The sequence below is a fragment of the Odocoileus virginianus genome, chromosome 29 (assembly GCF_023699985.2).
Source record: "Odocoileus virginianus isolate 20LAN1187 ecotype Illinois chromosome 29, Ovbor_1.2, whole genome shotgun sequence".
NCBI lineage: Eukaryota > Metazoa > Chordata > Mammalia > Artiodactyla > Cervidae > Odocoileus > Odocoileus virginianus.
The window spans coordinates 2,610,414-2,626,047 of record NC_069702.1 but is presented as its reverse complement, the minus strand read 5'-3'; the positions used below and the strand labels follow the sequence as shown (position 1 = coordinate 2,626,047).

At 45.0% G+C, this 15,634-nt stretch overlaps 1 long non-coding RNA gene across 1 annotated transcript; it reads left to right on the top strand.

The window, feature by feature from the left end:
• The first annotated feature begins 2,574 nt into the window (after positions 1-2,574).
• On the top strand, positions 2,575-15,313 carry LOC139032013 (uncharacterized). The gene is made up of 2 exons (XR_011484550.1): positions 2,575-6,412; positions 15,083-15,313. It is a non-coding gene; the product is annotated as an uncharacterized lncRNA (long non-coding RNA).
• The last annotated feature ends 321 nt before the right edge of the window (positions 15,314-15,634 follow it).

Here is a 15,634-nt window from a genome sequence, read left to right as displayed (position 1 = left end):
ACTCTGCACTGAGAGAAACCCAGCCAAGACTGGAGGTGTAATAACAAACAATTGCCACCATTTATTGAATGCTTACCATGTGCCAGGCACTGTGTTGTACATAAACTATTCTATTTAATCTTCTTGACAGGGTGAGAGGTATGATCATTCATTTCACAGGTAAAGAAGCTGTGGATGGAGTTACTTGCCCAAGGTCAAGCTGCAAGTAAGGGATGGATCTGGGATGGTGTAGCTCTAAATCTCACCTTCCTAACTGCCATCTTTCATTCTCCACGGGCACTGTGCTTGGCATCAGGCACTTCCTGGGCCACAAGTGGACTTGCTGGATGAAAAAGCATGTACCTTTTCACCTTTGACAGGAGTAGCTTGAGACCCCGGAAAAGTTAATATTCCAGATTGAGTCTGAAGCCAGGGAAAAAGCCAGCACCCTGGTAGAAAGATGGTCAGGCAGGAAGAATTATCTCTTCCTTTCTCTTCCATCAGGCCGTCACGTGATTGAATCCTCATTTTGATCTCATATTAATACTTATGATGGCTGATCACCAGATGTGCTGCTTTTGCCTTTTGAGCACCTAGTAAGGTTGTAATTCTTGGTTCCCTCTCCCCTCTTGGGGTTGGTTAAGACCATGTGATCAATTCAAGGTCAAGTTTTTATTAATAACTGCTGTTTGGAGACCCACCAGAGCTCTTTTTTTCATTCCACCCCTATTTCAGAGAATGGGTGTTTCCATCATCTATCTTCCAAGATAATGTATGTAATAGATATAATAATGTCTAATGTAATGGACATGCGGTACAAGCAAGAAACAGACCTCTGTCACTTTGAGCCATGGGCATATAAATCTTGGGAGTTTATTTGTTATGACATTGACTGTCCTGGCGGCTGCCCACTCCTTGAGAAGTGTGGCTGGGGAGACTGCTTTCTAGAAAGGCTCTTTGCCCTCTATGGGGAAAGTTATTATGCTTGTCTTAAATGCTGTATCCTATCCCCATTCCACGTTATTTTCTGGGAGTACTTCTTAAGGTGAGAGTTCACCTCTCTCTTAGGGGACTCAGCCAATTCAGAGTCAGAATCTTGCAAACCAAGCATCCGGCCACAAGTTTTGATGACAAGTTTCCACAAAGAAAACATTTAAGACTGTTCTAGAAAATCCAACCTTACCTAATCCAGAATGACACTTAGATGGCAGCTGCATTAGTTACTAAAAAAAAAAAAAAAAAATCATGAAATATTGCTGAGGAGTTATTAAATAGTCTCTAGTCCCTAATGGCGAATTCATTTTCATTTAATAGCAAGTTATTGTGAAGTATAATGAAAAATAGAGAGGCATGCAAAATAAGCTGGCCTCTGTTTCCATTGACATAGTGCCAGTTTCTTGGGTGCAGCGTTACAATACTATCCATCTTCATAAAGCGCTCCTTGGACGGCATTATGAAACAGCGGGAAGGAATGGCAGATGACAGCTTCATTAGTCATGACTAGGTAATCCTGGCCAATTTCTCCTGGGAATTATTAACACATTCCTAAACACCCCTCGGTTGATGGCATCCAAAAAAGAAGAGAAGGGGATCGGTTACGAGGTCTTGGATGTTATCCAAATCTGGCTACGAGTGAGCTGCAGAAGGTCACTCGGCATCCCTTTCTCCCAGAGCTCTCTGGAAGGCCCTGGAGAATGGGACCTGCCGAGCCAGGGTGGACAAGACTGCAACTGTTTGCCCGTTGCTGAGCACCTACCGGAAAGAAAAGAACTGGGATGGTTCTTTTGTCTACCTGGCAGACAAATGAATCTGTATCACTTGGTAAATGGATCAATTAGGCCCAAATTCAGTCTTATTGCTGGCTAGAAAACAGGAGCTCCAAGAGGGTAAGTGCACAATAAACATCAGAAATTGAGAGGCTCCAATGAATCCTGGCAACCAGCATCCCATGTTCGCCAAAGATTACCTAATCCCCCCAGAGCTTGATCACTTAGCTTGGAGGACTGAAGGAGAAGGAGGCTACTGCCAGTCAAGATTTCCCATGTTTTTGTGACCTTCTGTAGTGAAGCCGCCCTTTCAGTCCCTTGGTGAGCCAGCTGGGTGGGGTTGTGACGGGGACTGGCAGAGAAATGGTTATTCTGCAGGTCAACTAAGCCTGTATCTGCGGGTTAAGACGCCTGTGCACCGAGTTTTGAAAGCTCCCTGTTGCACAAGGACTCATGAGTTGTGTGAGACTTGAACTCAATCAAATCTTTGCTCAGCTGCTTAATAGCTGTGGGATCTTGGGCAAGTTAATTAACCTCAGCCTTAGTTTCCTCATCTGCAAAATAGGGGTAATGATATCTATCTCACAGTTTTGTGAGAATTAATTACTATAGCTAGGTACTGTAAAGCACTTGGAAGACTGCTCTAGTAAAGATTTCTTCCATTCCATGCATATATGTAAGCTATGTCCTGCTTAAAAAACAAAACTGGAAATAATTGGGTTTATAGGAAAGAAAAATCAGCATGAGTTATTTATATCATCCTCCCATTGTCCTTAACTAAATGATAAGCTCTTGCTTTCATTTACTGTTGTTGTTGGTTTTTTTTTTTGTTGGTTTCTTTGAGCCACATGGGTCCTCGGCAGTGAAAGTGTGGAGTCCTAACCACTGAACTGACAGGGAACCTTCCCTTCATTGTCTTTTAAAGAACAGTGATGGCCGAAAACATTTGTAGGTCACCAGACCCTTGCTGAATTTTCACATAAACTCTGTTGTTGTCCCCGTTTTCCAGATGAGGAAACAGACACAGAGGAGAGATAAGCTCCCCAAAGTCACACTGGCAGCAAGCTTTGCAACTGGGGTAGGACCCCAGACTGTCTGCAGACTGTCCTTACCCATCATGAGTATGTCCATGAATCTCTGTTAAATTGGGTTAGGTTGAATCTAGCAGAGAAGTCCTATTTAAACAGCAAGTTTCCTAAGGGCACTTAAGTGTTTACACATTGCTATCCGAGGGTGTCTACCTGGTTCCTCTGTGCTGAGTTAAAGCCTACTCACACTCCCAGTTCTAGATCCTTCAGAAGTCTCTCTGGATTTGTTCTATTTGCTCTTTCAAAGTCCTGGCCTCAGCCGCATCACCCACTCAGAGCTCTCACATCATTCATCAGTGGCTCCTGAGAAGATGAGAGGGAATGACAGCTGCAGAGGATGCCAGAGAGAGACGGGCGGAGAGGACAGAAGCCAAAAAGCAGAAAGAGTCTGGGGTGGGAGAGAAGATAGCGAAAAAGAACTGTGCATATGTGCTAAGCTGCTTCAGTCACATCTCTGCAACTCTAAGGTCTGTAGCCCACCAGGCTCTTCTGTCCATGGGTTTCTCCAGGTAAGAATACTGGAGTGGGTTGCATGCCCTCCTCCAGGAGATCTTCCTGACCCAGGGCTTGAACCCAAGTCTCCTGCATCACCGACTCAATGGACATGAGTTTGAGTAAACTCCAGGAGTTGGTGATGGACAAGGGAGGCCTGGCGTGCCTCAGTCCATGGGGTCGCAAAGACACAGACATGACTGAGTGAGTGAACTGAACTGAACTCCCACATTGACAGGCGGGCTCTTTACTACCAACACCACCTGGAAAGCCCAATAAGAAAGAACTAAAGGTGCTTAAATCTCAAGGTGGATTTTATTTTTAAATATTCTATATTATAAAGTCTGACTACTGTTAGAATTTCTTTCCCCTGCTGCCTCTGGCTTTTGTGAAACAGTGATGTATTTTCACTTTGGCCATCATGGAAGAATCTTATTTTTAGTGATTCCTGATACCAACTAGATTTTTAGCAATGACAATCATGAAAAATTTTTAAATATTTTCTTTGAGATCAATTTAAGTGTATTCTTTTTGTTTTTCATTTTGTTTTTTTGGTTTAAGCTATTTCAGTGATTTCTGTAAAAAAAAAAAAAAAAGTTAAAAAGTTCGAATCCAGTTGGAATTTAATACCAATTCTGATCAGTTTGGTAAATCTTTATTAAGTGCCTCCTGCATGTGTGGCACTGTGCCAAGTCCCAGACCAACAATAAATAAAGATCACCTGTGGCTCAGTGGTAACGAACCTGTCTGCCAATGCAGAAGATACAGGATTGATCCCGGGGTTGGAAAGATCCCTGGAGGGGAGGGAGATGGGAGTGGGGTTCAGGATGGGGGGACACATGTGCCCCCCTGGCTGATTTATGTTGATGTATGCAAAAAACATCACAATATTGTAAGGTAATTATCCTCCAATTAAGATTAATTAATTAATTTAAAAAAAAAGAAAGATCCCCTGAAGAAGGAAATGGCAACTCACTCCAGTATTCTTGCCTGGGAAATCCCATGAACAGAGGAGTCTGATGGGCTACAGTCCATGGGGTCACACACAGTTAGACACAACTGAGCAATTAAACAACAACTACCTTGGTAGAACCTCTAGTCTAGCCGGAGCAGAGGCTTGTGGGGCATCGGTCTTTCGGGAAGCTTGTTAGAAGTTTGCCTGTGTGGGCTCCACTCCAGGACTGCCTGAGTCAGTAGGTGATTCTGATGCATCTAAACATTTAAGACACCCTGGTGGAGGGTAGGCACCATTTGTAGCAATTATACACCCCAGCTTTAGAGAGATATCCAGGACTCTGAAAGCACCTTAGCTACCTACCCACTGTCTGCATGCAGCTCCCCAGAGTCCATGCAGGCTCCACCCTGAAGGGGGTGGCATGGGTGGGCTGGGGCCAGAGACCAGATCAATCTGTATGTATCACAAGTGATGAGAGTGTTCTGGTTAAAAATTCAGGAGGTCCAGAGTTCACTTTAGGTCACTGGTAAAGATCTTTTAGAGTTTAAAAATCAGAAAAATTTGAAAAAAAAAAAAATCAGAAAAATTTTATTTGGAAAAGTTATTTAAAAAATCATCATTTATTTATTTTTGGCTGCCCTGGATCTTCACTGCTTTGCACGGCTTTCCTCTAGCTGCGGTGAGCAGGGGCTACCCTTCGTTGTTTGCTCAGGCTTCTCCTTGCAGTGACTTTTCTTGCTGCAGGGCACAGGCCCCAGGCATGCTGGCTTCAGTAGTTGCAGGGCGCAGGCCCACTAGTTATGGCACACAAGCGCAGTTGCTTTGCGCCATGTGGGATCTTCCCAGACCAGGAATCGAACCTGTGTCCCCTACAGTGGTTTCTTATCCACTGTGCCACCAGGAAGTTTCTGAAAGAAACCCATTTTTGCATGTGCCTGTCTCAGCTCCTGGTTTGCCAAAGCGTGAGAGAAGCCTGTCTTCTTTAATCAAACTTGTACATCTCTGGAAATGCCAAATATAGCAAGTTCATAAGTGACCTGATAATATAGAATATATACTTGTACTTCTAAACCACAAAGTGCCAGTGGAAAAATATTCTTGAAGTTCTCATTGTCCCCTCTTCCACGGCTACAAATTTCTATAAACTGTTTTTCTGATAATATTCCTGCCCCACCTTATTTTTTTTTCCTCCAAACTAAAATAAAGGCAATGATTCAAATGACTGGCTCTTCATTTCTAAGTAACTTGGGTGAGGTCACCACAGTGAGTTTTACTTTACACAGTTTGAATTAGGTCAGTCTGAAAAACAAGAGCAAGATTATGTAACAGCAGAGATTCGTGTGTGTGTGTGTGTGGTGTGTGTGTGTGTTGGGTTATTGAAACCATTTTTATAGAGTAGTGAGTAGTTTATAGAGAAGCTAGTTGGTGATACTTTCCCATCGTATTTGAACTTACTATGTCAACAAGCCATTTTGAGCACTGGCTGAGGACTACCCTTATTCCAAGGACATAAATATTCTTTTCCTACATAGAATGTAAGTTCCTCAAGTCAGGATCAAGAATATATCTTTTTTTCTCTCCCTAGAATAGGGGCAGGAGAGATGAAAAGGGGTGAGGGGAAAGGTGGTTGGATTTAGGTGATAAGGCTCTTGCCCTATAGATGAAAGCAGTGTGATTTTAGCATCATAGAGATGTAGCTCACTGAAACTGACTAGAGAGCTGGACCTGGATCTAAAAATATATCATAATTAAATAAAGGATTTTGTAAGCATCACAAAGGGAAAGGAAAAATGATTCAATAAATGATTTTGTATACAAAGATTAAAGTTAGGGGGAAAAGAACTTGAGACTAGTACATTAACCACATCCTGAAATGAATTTACCCTGACACTTGTTAATTGTTCTTAAACCTTCTCTTTCTCCATGTGTTGGTGTCCAGAGGCACACTCAGACCCCACACTGGACTAGCTGGTCAGAAGGGTGGCTGCTTCATTACCAGTGAACCATCACTACTGCCGCAGCAATGGGGTTGACCTGGGAATGGACCCAGCTGAATTCCAGAGTGATGTGGTGCTTGGATAAAGGACACGTTGCAAATTGACTAGACATCAACTCATGGAAACCTAAAGAGGGTAATCATGTTTGTGATCTGGGAGGATGGCCAGGGTGGGGAGGGGGGCAGCATTTGGAGCCTCTCAGATACTCTGTTAATCCAGCTTCTAATAGAGTACCTGGCACACAGCAGGGGCTGAACATGTTTGTGGACTGAGTGACATTTGTGTCTTGGTGCTTTGCTGGGTAGACCTCAGTGCTGACAGTTGTGGTGGTTGTTGCCTGAGCCCAGAGCTCATTAAAGTATAAAGAGTCTTCACACTCAAGGTCCCCTGGGAGCACTTCTCTGATATTTCAGAGTGGAACCCGGGATCAAGAGAAGCAAGATCGAAGATTAAATTCAGCATATTAAAGACACAGGCAGAAGACCGGGGCCAAGATCAACGCCCAGGCTTCCAGATGCCTGGCTGGCTGCCACTTCTGGCAGGAAACATTGCCCTATCCTCCAGGGATGGGATGGCCCAGAAAATACTGAACAGAAAGGGGAATGAGAGTTGGGTCCGGGCCTTCCTTCCCCACACTGGCTGCACAGGCCTTCAGCCGGCTTTGCTTCCTGTGTCTCAGAGGACACTGTCTCCGGCCAGTTCTTCTCTCTTCCCCTCCCCCTTGCCTGGAGTGTAACCAGGCATTCTCAGATCCCCGTGTTGGAGCGAGGCGGATGGTGGACATATGTGGGCCGATTGCCTGCAGCTTCGGTTGATCCTGGCTTGGGAGTGAGGAGAGGGGGCTGGGAAGAAAATTCAAGTCTCATTCTTAAGTGATGTGGAAATGTATTGCCATTGGCTCTTACTAGGGAGCTCTAAGCCAGTGGGGAAAGAAATGTTTTCATTGGCGGAAGAACACATTTGACATCCACATATATGTGTGTCTACTTTTGAGCAGACTGCAGAAACGTGTGGCTTCCGTCCTTCCTACTCCTCTGTCTAGTGACTTCTACCAATGGTTCAAGGTCTAGCTCAGTGTCTGCCTCAAACAGGAGGGTTTTCTTGATAAACTCAGTCTGTACTGATTTGCCTATGATCTCAGCTCTTGATGCAGTTACCATGTTCACCACAGTGAGGGCAGATTTACTATAGTGAAAGAAGTTTAAGCTTTAGAACTTCTAATAATTTAGTTCTTTCTTGGGATCATATGGTCACATGCTTTTGATAAAATTGCAGATGCAAGATATTTTCATTGCAAGGGCAAAGGATATTGTCTTCTCCCACTCAAGCTTCCCCCTCCCTCAATTTTCCCTATAGGAGTTGTGTGTTGATGAGGACTCCAGCTAAGGAGAAGCTGAATTGGAGATTTATTTGTTTGGGGTTCTATGGATCTATTCAGGTGGTTCACACTTATTTCCATGTTATCAGAATCAGAATGGAATACTACCAATGTCCTCAGGACATATTCATCTGGCATCATGGGTCCTATTGCAATATCAATGTGTCCCACTGCGCCTGACATTGGAAAAGAAGAGTCAAATACACAGAAATAGAAGCTAGTCTGAGGAATGTTCTTTTAACCCCCAGATGTACAAAATTGTCAGTGGAAGAGTTAGTTCTCATTGATGTCTACTCAAAACAGAAATCACCTGCAGGAAAATACTCAGTAATGTACTGTATATGATTTTAACACACTTTACTACCATGATGTTAAAATGAGAACCAATGCAAAATAGAACTGACCAGAATTCTTATGTTAGTGGGCTTCCCGTGGCTCAGGCAGTAAAGAATCTGCCTGCAATGTGGGAGACTTGGGTTTGATCCCTGGGTTGGGAAGATCCCCTGGAGAAGGGAGTGGTAATCCATTTTCAGTGTTCTTTTTTAAAAAATTAATTTATTTTTTAAATTGGAGGCTAATTACTTTATAATATTGTGGTTTTGCCATACATTGCCATGCGTGAATCAGCCACAGATATACATGTGTCCCCCATCCTGAACTCCCCTCCCACCTTTCTCCCCATTTCGTCAGTATTCTTGCCTGGAGAATTCCATGGACAGAGGAGCCTGGAGGGTTACAGTCCATGTGGTCACAAGAGTCAGACATGACTGAGCGACTAACATTTCCTTTCACTTTCTTGTGTTAGTAGGGCACAAAACAGTAGCAATGCTATAAACTGCAAAGTAGGGTTTTTATGCATGACAAATTGCATTTTTATGCCTCCCAACACAAAAACTGAGGAGGATCCCAAACAATTCCCATTGGATCAATCTTGTCCTGATGAAGCCTGGCAATTTCAGAGAGAAAAAAAAAGGACATTCAAAAGCCCTAAAATCACAGCAAAGCCACCTACATGTTCCCATGACTAAACTCCTATGCATATTCACCTGTAAGTTATTGTAGGTAGTTTAAAGGTAATTTGATTAAGCAATTATGTATCTCAATCCAATATAATGGCATTTCAAAATGCATTTGAATTGCTTTATCTTCTTTCCTTGAAAATGATATTGCAGAATTACTGTCATATAAAGAGATGATCATATGGAGTATACAACCAAAAAAAAATGGGAAGATATTAATAGAAATAGGCTATGTAATTTTTCACTGTTTGGTTGTATTTGTGGTGTTTGTTACCTTCTAAATTTGCAATTCAGCTTTCGTCCCAAATTTTGTATCCCTGTTTTGAATTATTTTTCTTAAATAGACTCCCCTCCTTGAATGACCTACATAACCTGAATCTGTCCTTGACCACAGTTGACCAATTTCTTCTTATATTATTCTTATAGCAGATATTGAATTTTATTTTGTTTTAAAATTTTTCTTGGAGTATAGTTGATTCACAATGCTGTTAGTTTCTGCTGTACATACACATCTATCCACTCTTTAGATTCTTTTCCCATAGAGGTTATTACAAAGTATTGACTAGAGCTCCCTAGTAGTCATTGAATTTTAAGGGTAACCATAATAGTTTGTGTGTGGGAAATAATTTTCAAGAATGTAGAACTTTTGTGTAGAAGTAAATAATGCAGTCTAATACTTCTTGCTCCCCAGGGATCAGTTCAGTTCAGTTCAGTTGCTCAGTCATGTCTGACTCTTTGCGACCCCATGGACTGCAGCACACCAGGCTTCTCTGTCCATCACCAACTCTCAGAGCTTGGTTATCCCTAAGGTCAACCAAGGTTAATTTGATGTTCATCCTCAAATGACTTTTTTTAAAAAGTCAGCTCATGATGAGCAAGTGTGGGCTTTGGAGCTAGTTGCCTGGGCTTGACTTTCACCTCTGCCCCTGCCACCTTGGGAAAATTATTCAATCTCTTATTGCCTCCCTGCTTGGAAAGGGAGGGTTTGATTGTTCAACATCTGTCTCAGGGGCTGTGACAAGACTTTAGGGCTTAGACAGAAGAGTGCCTGACAGGTTGTACTCATCATATGTTGGTTTTATTGGTAAATGAATATATTACAACTTCTTATCTGTTATTTTATGTGACCAAGTGTATTGCTCTCCCTTCCCCCAAGTCTGTAAGCTTCTTAAATTTTGAGTACTAATGGAAACATTTTTCAAATCTCTTAATTCCTCAGAATCTTGAGGATATGAGCGCCCTCTAGCTGCATTATTTGTGGTTCTGCTGGTCACCAGGCGCAGTTTGCTCATCTGACTGTTCAGGCTCGAAGAATTAGAGGGCGAAAGCATTAGATTTGTCAGAAACTGGAGGGTGGCTGTGGATGTGGCAGAAATTCAGAACCAACATATCAGGAGGCACTCCTGAGAAGCTAGAAACCCATCATAAATAGAAGAGTCTCTCTGATAAGAGGATGAGAGGATGTGCAGAAGAAACTAGGAGTGCTGGAATTATACAAAGCTCCAAGGAGCACACAGTGAACGCTTGTCTCTTCGCTCCTTTGAAATAGCACCCAGAAATGTCGCTGAAATGCTCATCAATGAAGGCCTGGGGAAATGGGGAAAAGGGAACTGACTTTCCCAAGATAATACAGCTCCACAATTACTTACAAAAGTAGCTGCAGACGTGGGGGGGAAAGGAGGAAGCTGTCAAAAGATCAAAAGATCCAGGGATGAAGAGATTTGGGGAGGGGGGGGAAGCTTGTTTGGGTAGGTACCTTATCATCTTAAAAGATTCTCCTTAGGAAACAAAGTGTTTCCCCTGCCCAGGGATTGAACCAGCACCCCCTGCAGTGGAAGCACAGGGTTTTAACCACTGGACTGCCAGGGAAGTTCTTTATCAGATGTCTAAACTCCTCACCTGAAGTATAGTTTCCTGTTTTTAGCTTGAACTTGTATTTGAATCTGGCTCCATGGGTTATGGCTGCCATGTGGCCATGAGGATGAAGGACTGCCCCTAGCCTTCACTCACAAGGAAAACGGCTGCTCAGCAGAAACTGTCTGTGATTTCTCTCACTGCAGTTCTCCCGTGGTCAGGGCTAGGACCCGCGCCCTGAATTCTGCCTGCAAAGCCCTCACGGTCTAGTGCGATAGGCTGAATTGGATGGCTGCCACGGGCTCATCAAGGGCACATGACTCCCGCCGGAGCTGGGGGCCACTGACGCGCGCTCTGTGGAGGGCTCGGGGCTCCACGGAGCTGGGGGGGCGGCTCGTCTGCACAGGTGGAGTCTTCAAGCTGAGCAGGACTGTGGACTGGCCTCTCCTCGCCACCCTCCCCTGCTGTGCTGGCCAGAAGGGCTCCTGTTGGCCTGGACCTCATGGCTCACATCTCAGGATGCCCTGTTGCAACGCTGCCCTATCCGGTGTCACCACCCCAAAGGCCGAGACTGTCTTCACTGACCGCAGGGCCCGCAGGCTTTTTGTTGATTCGTTACTTTGTTCAGCTGTTTCTTACCAAAGACTCCTTGGAGACTCAGAAACCTGAGTCTAAACCCCTCTAAAGTTGCTGACTCCCAGTCACTGCCTGACTTCAGGGGATTCGAACCTCAGTCTTGGGTCAGTCAGGCCGCCACCCCGTGCCTGCCTCCTCCTCTCTGCTGATGATGGCGGTGACAAGCCGGTGCAGCTCGCTCAGGGCCTGAAAACAGGAAATAGAGTCTAAGTCATGTGTTGGGGGGTGGGGGTGGTGCGCTCAGGAGAGGAAGGTGAGGAAGCAGGATGGGAGAGGGGAATGTGCCCAGGGGCATCCCAGCTCCGTCTGCAGCCAGCTGCACCTTGAAGTCTATGGGGTTGGGGTGGGCCTGTGTGGCCCGCATCAGCCAGGCATTAACTGTGAGCTGTGAGGGGGCAGTCCAAGCACTGGGAAGCCAGAGGTCAACCATCCGGGTGAGGCTGAGGGCAAGCCTCCGAAGGAAGGCTGTGAGTAGGACCCTTTGCAGCCAACCTCACTGCCGTGGCTCAGCCCGGAAAGAATCCGCCTGCAATGCAGGAGCCCCAGGAGATGCAGGTTTGATTTGTGGGTCAGGAAGATTCCCTGGAGGAGGGAGTGGCAACCAGTTCCAGTATTCCTGCCTGGAATCCCATGGACAGGGAGCCTGGTGGAAACCGTTCACGGGGTCGCAAAGTATCACTGTAAAGATAATGATAAACTCTGCCTTCACTGAGCACTTCCTATATGCCAGGACTGTTGTAAGTACCTTATATATAGTAACATGTGATGCTCACAGACACTCTATGAAACGGCTGTATCATTCTGTCATCTGCATTTTGCTTTGTATAAATTTATTTACTTACTGGCTACTGGGTCTCACTGCACACGCAGGCTTTCGCTGGTTGCAGAGAATGGGCGCTCCTCTTTGCTGAGGTGCCCGGCTTCTCACTGCGGTGGTTTCTCTAGCCGCAGGGCACAGGCTGTAGGCGGGCGGGCTAAGTAGCTGTGGTGCAAGGGCTTTGGTCGCCCAGCGGCGCGTGTGATCCTCCCGAACCAGAGGTCAAACAAGTGTCCGCTGGACTGGCACGTGCATCCCGACCACTGCACCACCAGGGAAGTTCCTGCATCTACACTTTACAGATGTAAAAACTGAGTCACAGAGAGGCTGAGTGACTTACTAAAGGCCACACAAGTGGTAAGAAGTAGAGCTGTGCTTGGAAAAATGATCTAATATCTTTCTGTGAGCCTGTAGAAGAGTCACTTTTGTTAGCAAGTTGAGAGCAGTGTCATGTATGTATCCGGCCAGTTACCCACTCATTCCACATTTATCAAGAGACCAGAAATTACGGAAGTCATTCAAGCCCATCTCATCTTGTAGGAAGTTCAGGAGGAGCCAGTGCACTAGGCCTCCGGGGGAGAGGGAAGTACAGACTTTGAAGGGAGTGCCCCAAAGAAAAGACAGGATTTAGTCCGATCTGGAAGATGGCAGATATTAACATTTGAAGGAAGGAGCGGGGCTTTTCAGGTGGAGAGAACACCTTGGGCAAAGGCTGGGAGGGACTATAGTGTTGGGGGGGTTGGGGGGGGAGGATGGTAAGTGCTTGGAGACAGGCTAGAGGGTCTGCGGAGATGGTTCAGACAAGTGTCTACCAAACCATACCGTCTGCTAGGCTGGCCTGCGGTCTGTCTTCAACTCAAATAACCTGGTTTGGTGCAAGTGGCCAAAGATATCAGGCCTGGAACTCTCACTACCTGGAGGAAGCTCCCTCCACCCGCCGCCTACCCTGGACTGGGCCTGGTGCTGCCGCCTCTCTGCCGTTGTTCAGTTGGGTCTGACTCTCTGCGACTCGTGGACTGCAGCACGCCAGGCTTCTCGTTCCTTCACTATCTCCCAGAGTTTGCTCAAACTCACATCTGTTGAGTTGGTGATGCCATCCAACCATCTTGTCCTCTGTCACCCCCTTCTCCTCTTGCCCTCAATTTTTCCCAGCATCAGGGTCTTTGCATCAGGTGGCCAAAGTATTGGAGCTTCAGCTTTAGCATCAGCCCTTCCAATGAATATTCAGGATTGGTTTCCTTTAGGATTGACTGGTTGGAGCTCCTTGCAGTCCAAGGGACTCTCAAGTGCCTTCTCCAGCACCAAAATTCAAAAGCATCAATTCTTTGGTGCACAGCCTTCTTTATAGTCCAACTGTCACATCCGTACATGACCACTGGGAAAACCATAGCTTTGACTACATGGACCTTTGTTGGCAAAATGATGTCTCTGCTTTTAATACACTGTCTAGGTTTGTCATAGCTTTCCTTCCAAGCAGCAAGTGTCTTAATTTTGTGGCTGCAGTTACCATCTCCAACGATTTTGGAACCCAAGAAAATAAAATCTGTCATTTTGAATATAAGTTAAATAAGCAGGGTGACAATACACAGCACTGACATAGTCCTTTCTCAATTTTGGAGCAGTCTTTGTTCCATGTCCAGTTCTAACTGTTGCTTCTTGACCTGCATACAGTTTTCTCAGGAGACAGGTTTTGTGGTCTGGTATCCCCATCTCTTCAAGAATTTTCCAGTTTGTTGTGATCCACACAGAGGCTTTAGCATAGTTAATGAGGCAGACGTAGATGTTTTTCTGGAATCCCCTTGCATTTTCTATGATTCAGCAGATGTTGGCAGGCTTCCCACTTGGTGCAGTGGTAAAGAATCCGCTGCCAATGCAGGAGGCACAAGAGATTTGGGTTCAATCCCCAGGTGGGGAAGATCCCCTGGAGAAGAAACTGGCAACCCACTCCAGTATTTTTGCCTGGGAAATCCCAGGGACAGAGGAGCCTGGCAGGCTCCAGTCCAGGGGCTGCAGAATAGGACACGGCTGAGCATGCAGGCAATGGATGTTGGCAATTGGATCCCTGGTTCCTCTGTGTTTTCTAAATCCTGCTTAGAATGGTTGAAGCCTCGCTTGAAGGATTTTGAGCATTACCTTGCTAGCTTGTACTGCTGTTCAGTCTCTCAGTCATGTCCAACTCTTTGTGACCCTATTAACTGCAGCACACCAGGCGTCCCTGTCCTTCACCATCTCCCAGAGTTTGCTCAAACTTAAGTTCCTCCAATCGGTGATGCCTTCCAACTATCTCATCCTTTGTCATCCGCTTCTCCTTTTGCCTTCAATATTTCCCATGCTAACATGTGTGAAAGTCGTTCAGTCATGTCCAATTCTTTGTGACCCCATGGACTGTACAGTCCATGGTGAAATGACTGCAACTGTACAGTAGTTTGAACATTTCTTTGGCATTGAGTTTCTTTAGGTTAGCTTGATATAAGTTGGAAAAGTGATGCTGAGTAAGGTCCACAGGCAGGCAGGGGTTAAATTTCAGAGATCACGGTCTCTGGGGAACATTTGGAATCAGCTCCATAAGAAAGCTGTATTTTATAATCAAGAATGGAGTTGGAGTAGAGATCCCTTGCCAGGTGTTTCTCTCCAGCTATTTTGGGTACTTATCTTAAAAAAAAAAAAACAACAAAAACAAGGAGCACAGTGCTGGCTCTTATCTTTCTACTCATCCTGTCGAAATCTAACTGTGACCTTTGGCAGGTCTAGCGCACACTCCCACCTTTATCGACACCTTTGCTTGGGGCTAGATAAGTGCCTCTGGGGAAGGTGGGAGTGGTAGCCCGACCCATGAAGTTCACAGTCCACTCCCAGTTGGCCGTCTGGGTATCTTTATGAGGTAATCAGGGTCAAGGGAAAACATTATCAAGAACTGGGACAACTTGTTTGTCTCATCATTAACGGGTGATACAGTCAGTTAAATTTTCAGAGGGAGTATGTGAGTCTACAATTACTAAAAACCACTAAGAAAGCAGAGGCTTAATGCTCAGTCATGTCCGATTCTTTGTGACCCCATGGACTATAGTTCACCAGTCTCCTCTGTCCTTGGAATCTTCCAGGCAAGAATACCGGCGTGGGCTGTCAGTTCCTTCTCCAAGAGATCTTCCCGCCTCAGAGATTGAACCCAAGTCTCTTGTGTCTCCGGCAATGACAAGCAGATTCTTTGCTACTGCACCACTTGGGAAGCATGGAAGCTTTGTTTAATTCACCGAGATGTCTTCAGTGCCTTGCATGGTACCTGGTGAATCATGGGTGCCTAATAAATGTTTATTACTCCTTGTGAAATATGAGCTTTTGTTTTTCCTTATGTCTCCTTCTTTCACATGACTATACAAAGCCTGTCGATGAAGCCTATGATCTCAGGGTTTTACAAGATTGCCTGAGATTTTCAGGTCTACCCTAGGCATAAGTTTTAATGGTTAATATTGATGGAGTATTAATACTATGTGTCAGGCTCTGTGCTATAGTAATAATAATACTATATGAATAATACCACCATGAAATCATACATAGCACTTATAGAAGGTACAGTTTTAAACGCTTTACCTACAGTGTTGTTGCTCAGTTGTGTCTGACTCTTTAGGACCCCGTGGACTCTAACCTGCCAGGCT